This window comes from Bufo gargarizans, chromosome 1 (assembly GCF_014858855.1).
Source record: "Bufo gargarizans isolate SCDJY-AF-19 chromosome 1, ASM1485885v1, whole genome shotgun sequence".
NCBI lineage: Eukaryota > Metazoa > Chordata > Amphibia > Anura > Bufonidae > Bufo > Bufo gargarizans.
The window spans coordinates 590,379,352-590,385,219 of NC_058080.1; the positions used below are offsets into that span (position 1 = coordinate 590,379,352).

Consider the following 5,868-nt stretch of genomic DNA (forward strand, 5'->3'; position numbering starts at 1 on the left):
TACAAAGACAGGTACAAACAATAGGGCTGGGGTGGACATATTCGGACACAGAACGCCAAGCGGCGACGGCCGTTTCGCACTACCGCACTTCCTCAGTAATTTTGTTGCAGCCTTACCATCAGCACTGTAGGTCTCTTCTTGCAAATTCACTACCATGAAGTTGTTATCGTTGTCTACTGTGTTCCCAATACAGTGGAGCTGCAGCTCGTTCCTTGGTCACTGTATCTACAAGTCTGGTCACTCAACCCCTCTCTCTCCCCATTCTCACTACAGAGAGAGAGAGGAACTGGTTGCTTGAATCAGTGTCAATCTTGCAGTGAACAAAGAACTTTATTAGCTAGCAAATTTCCTTTATGGCAGCTTTTACTTGCCTGTTTGGGTTAGCTACTTTTCTGTCTCTCAGCAAGGAGAGAGTAAAGGTCTGCAGTGATTCAAGTCTCTTCCTACTCAAATGAATAGTGTGTGCAACCTAAAATTAATAAGTGCTTAGAGCTTATCTTTCTTAAATTCTAGATTAAACTTGAATTAACACATTGAGGTGCATCCCTAAAGCGGCCTGTAATTGGATTGTTGAAGATACATTTTAACAATTCAGATTTTGCAATCAGTAAGAGGTATTATGGTTTCAACAAATAAAGCTGATCAATTATGTAAAGAAAAGCTATTACATTTTCCAATAATGTATCAATTCCTTTCGTTGCCAAGCTTGCAATAATTTAATAGGAGCCTTCATTGTTCACTATCCTCATCATGTCATGATTGTCTACATGGAGGTCAAGAAAATATTTTTAGTAACTTGCATGGACTGTATTGTTTGGCCTGGAGAGTAAAGTGGAGTAGCAAGTTTTTTTTTGTAATTCCAACTAGAAATTTTACTGTTTTGTAAATTAGCAATGTAATGATTATGTATGTGGAAGTCCTTATGAACAAATTCCATATTTGGTCAGTATAAATATATTCAAGCCAAAACAAAGGCTAGATCCTAAATTTATCTACTCTGCATCCACTCCTGATTTTGGCTTCTGCACTATGTGAATAAGACCTAACAAACAGTTTTGTCTTGTGTGGTGTTAACTTGCCAGGCCACCATGTGTGTCAGAATCAGCCACTGGCTACAATAAAGTAATACAATTTATACAGACGTGGACAAAATTGTTGGTACCCTTTGGTCAATGAAAGAAAAAGTCACAATGGTCACAGAAATAACTTTAATCTGACAAAAGTAATAATAAATTAAAATTCTATAAATGTTAACCAATGAAAGTCAGACATTGTTTTTCAACCATGCTTCAACAGAATTATGTAAAAAAATAAACTCATGAAACAGGCATGGACAAAAATGATGGTACCCCTAACTTAATATTTTGTTGCGCAACCTTTTGAGGCAATCACTGCAATCAAACGCTTCCTGTAACTGTCAATGAGACATCTGCACCTCTCAGCAGGTATTTTGGCCCACTCCTCATGAGCAAACTGCTCCAGTTGTGTCCGGTTTGAAGGGTGCCTTTTCCAGACTGCATGTTTCAGCTCCTTCCAAAGATGCTCAATAGGATTGAGGTCAGGGCTCATAGAAGGCCACTTTAGAATAGTCCAATTTTTTCCTCTTAGCCATTCTTGGGTGTTTTTAGCGGTGTGTTTTGGGTCATTGTCCTGTTGCAAGACCCATGACCTGCGACTGAGACCTAGCTTTCTGACACTGGCTAGTACATTTCTCTCTAGAATTCCTTGATAGTCTTGAGATTTCATTGTACCCTGCACAGATTCAAGACACCCTGTGCCAGACGCAGCAAAGCAGCCCCAGAACATAACAGAGCCTCCTCCATGTTTCACAGTAGGGACAGTGTTCTTTTCTTGATATGCTTCATTTTTTCGTCTGTGAACATACAGCTGATGTGCCTTGGCAAAAACTTCGATTTTTGTCTCATCTGTCCACAGGACATTCTCCCAGAAGCTTTGTGGCTTGTCAACATGTAGTTTGGCATATTCCAGTCTTGCTTTTTTATGATTCGTTTTCAACAATGGTGTCCTCCTTGGTCGTCTCCCATGTAGTCCACTTTGGCTCAAACAACGACGGATGGTGCGATCTGACACTGATGTTCCTTGAGCATGAAGTTCACCTTGAATCTCTTTAGAAGTCTTTCTAGGCTCTTTTGTTACCATTCGGATTATCCGTCTCTTAGATTTGTCATCAATTTTCCTCCTGCGGCCACGTCCAGGGAGGTTGGCTACAGTCCCATGGATCTTAAACTTATGAATAATATGTGCAACTGTACTCACAGGAACATCTAGTTGCTTGGAGATGGTCTTATAGCCTTTACCTTTAACATGCTTGTCTATAATTTTCTTTCTGATCTCTTGAGACAGCTCTTTCCTTTGCTTCCTCTGGTCCATGTCGAGTGTGGTACACACCATATCACCAAACAACACAGTGATTACCTGGAGCCATATATATAGGCCCAATGGCTGATTACAAGGTTGTAGACACCTGTGATGCTAATTAGTGGACACACCTTGAATTAACATGTCCCTTTGGTCACATTATGTTCTGTGTTTTCTAGGGGTACCATCATTTTTGTCCATGCCTGTTTCATGAGTTTATTTTTTTACATAATTCTGTTGAAGCATGGTTGAAAAACAATGTCTGACTTTCATTGGTTAACATTTATAGAATTTTAATTTATTATTACTTTTGTCAGATTAAAGTTATTTCTGTGACCATTGTGACTTTTTCTTTCATTGACCAAAGGGTACCAACAATTTTGTCCACGTCTGTATGTATAGCAGTAACCTGGATTCTTACAAGTTTGTTACATTACGGTTTTAGTAACTCATGGGAAGGTATGCTAATAATATCTGTATTTATAAAATGAGCAGCAGTGGTCTGAGGTTTTACTCTACATCATTAACCACAACGCATGCCATAAATTCATTCTCTGACAAGTTAAAACAGCAATTTCAGGCTTATGCACCTTGGATACCCAGTGCAATAAACAGGCATTTAAACTGAAGTCAGCTGGATAAGCAGCACATGGTTTCTTTGCTACAATGACCTGCTATGCCATTCACTATACAAGTCAGCACTGTAGATGGCTAATTAATAATGTACAGCAAATATTGAGCTTGATTTGAGGAGGAAACAGCTAACTTGAAAAGTTTTCAATGAATTGTAACATGCCATATAATATCATAGCAATATTGAAATATTTCTGCCTAGTTAAACCTGTTATCCTGCAGTGTTACAAAATAGCCCCTATAGAAGTTACAAACCGTATGGCAGTGATACTATACAGATTGATCAATTACCAATCTAATACAGATAACATAGCTTATATAACTGAAATTTCATACTCAGATGTGTAATGACATACTGCACACTATGAACAAAAGTATTGGCACACCTACACATTACACCCACTGGAGCTTTTATGACATTTCATTCTGAATCCATAGGCATTAATATGGAGTTGCTCCCCCTTGGCCCCCCCCCCCCCCCCAGGGAAGGTATTCTACAAGATTTTGGAGTGTGTCTGTGGGAATTTTTGCCTATTCATCCAGAAGAGCATTTATAAGGTTAGAAACAGATGTTGGACGAGAGGGCCTGACTTGCAATCTCCATTCTAGTTCATCCCAAAGATGTTGGATGTGGTTGAGGTCAGGGCTCTGCGCAGACCAGTCAAATTCTCTCTATACCAAACCCACCCAACCATGCCTTTATGGATCTTTCTTTGTGCACGGAGGCACAATCATACTAGAACAGAAACTGGCTTTCCCAAACTGTTCCTGCAAAGTTGGAATCATGGTCCCTGGTGAAAGAGTTCAGCTTGGGGCCCTCTTCCCTGTGCTTTGTGGCCAGGGGCAGGGAAGCACATTGCCTTCCTGCTTCCTGAGGCAAAAAAAATAAATGGCTCCCCCCCATGCCAAATTCTTCACCTTTTCCTCCAGCCAGAAGTGTAGATTGCCCCAGTGCAAAATCTATGGCAGAACCCTCCCAGCATGCACTTTCTATAATACCGGTGTCTTCTTATACGGCACAAGGGTCTTTGGGCTCCCTCAGGCTCCTGGGCCCGGTAGCGACTGCTACCTCTACACCACCTATAGCTACACCCCTGCTCAAAATTGATAGAGGAATATCTTAAAGGTGTTGCAATGGTGGCATCCTATTGTAGTGCTGTTGTATGGACATGGTGATTTTTACAGACACAGAAGCGAAAGGGATTTCCTACTGTAGTTTTCTAACATTCCTTAGATATGTTAGAAAGTTAGGTTGATGTGGGTTATGTAGTCTGTACCAAACCCTTTAACAAATAGGTGATGGCTGACTTGGACTGGTATTGAGTAAATCTATGACACGCCACCATTGCCTACATAGTAATGAAAATAAAAAACAGTGGTATAAATCAGATCTGGTGTATTAGAAATCATACCAAACATAGAAATATAGAATGTGTCGGCAGATAAGAACCATTTGGCCCATCTAGTCACTGTCTGCCCAATATACTGAATGCTATGAATAGCCCCTGGCCCTATCTTATATGAAGGACGGCCTGATGCCTATCCCATGCATGCTTAAACTCCTTCACTGTATTTTCAGCTACCAGTTCTGCAGGAAGGCTATTCTATGCATCCACTACTCTCTCAGTAAAGTAATACTTCCTGATATTACTTTTAAATAAAACCTTTAATTTAACACTATGTCCTCTTGTAGCAGTTTTTCCTCTTTTAAATATTCTCTCCTCTTTTACCTTGTTGATTCCCTTTATGTATTTAAAAGTTTCTATCATATCCCCTCTGTCTCGTCTTTCTTCTAAGCTATACATGTTAAGGTCCTTTAATCTTTCCTGGTAAGTTTTATCCTGCAATCCATGTACTAGTTTAGTAGCTATTCTCTGAACTCTCTCCAAAGTATAAATATCCTTCTGGAGATATGGTCTCCAGTACTGAGCACAATACTCCAAATGAGGTCTCACTAGTGCTCTGTAGAGCGGCATGAGCACCTCCCTCTTTCTACTGGTAATGCCTCTCCCTATACACCCAAGCATTCTGCTAGCATTTCCTGCTGCTCTATGACATTGTCTGCCTACCTTTAAGTCTTCTGAAATAATGACCCCTAAATCCTTTTACTGAGGTTAGGACTGTATCGCTGATTTTATATTCTGCTCTTGGGTTTTTACGCCCCAGGTGCATTATCTTGCACTTATCAACATTACATTTTAGTTGCCCAATTTTTGACCATTCCTCTAGTTTTCCTAAATCCTTTTCCATTTGGTGTATCCCTCCAGGAACATCAACCCTGTTACAAATCTTTGTGTCATCAGCAAAAAGACACACCTTACCATCGAGGCCTTCTGCAATTTTGCTGATAAAGATATTAAACAATATGGGTCCCAGAACAGATCCCTGAGGTACCCCACTGGTAACAAGACCATAGTCTGAATATACTCTGTTGACTACAACCCTCTGTTGTCTGTCCCTCATCCACTGCCTAATCCATTCAACAATATGGGAGTCCAAGCATAAAGATTGCAATTTATTGATAAGCCTTCTATGTGGGACAGTATCAAAAGCCTTACTAAAGTCTAGATAAGCGATGTCTACTGCACCTCCGCCATCTATTATTTTAGTCACCCAATCAAAAAAATCAATAAGATTAGCTTCACACCATCTCCCTGAATAAACCCATGCTGTTTTTCATCTTTCAATCCATGGGATTTTAGATGTTCCACAATCCTCTCCTTAAGTATGGTTTCTATGAATTTCCCCACTATTGATGTCAGGCTTACTGGCCTATAGTTGCCCGATTCCTCCCTACTACCTTTCTTGTGAATGGGCACAACATTTGCTAATTTCCAATCTTTTGGGATGACTCCT

General features: G+C 40.1%; 1 protein-coding gene across 2 annotated transcripts in view; it reads left to right on the forward strand.

The window, feature by feature from the left end:
• Positions 1-5,868, forward strand: part of LOC122924584 — a 326,694-nt gene that overhangs the window by 54,798 nt on the left and 266,028 nt on the right. The window lies entirely within an intron of this gene.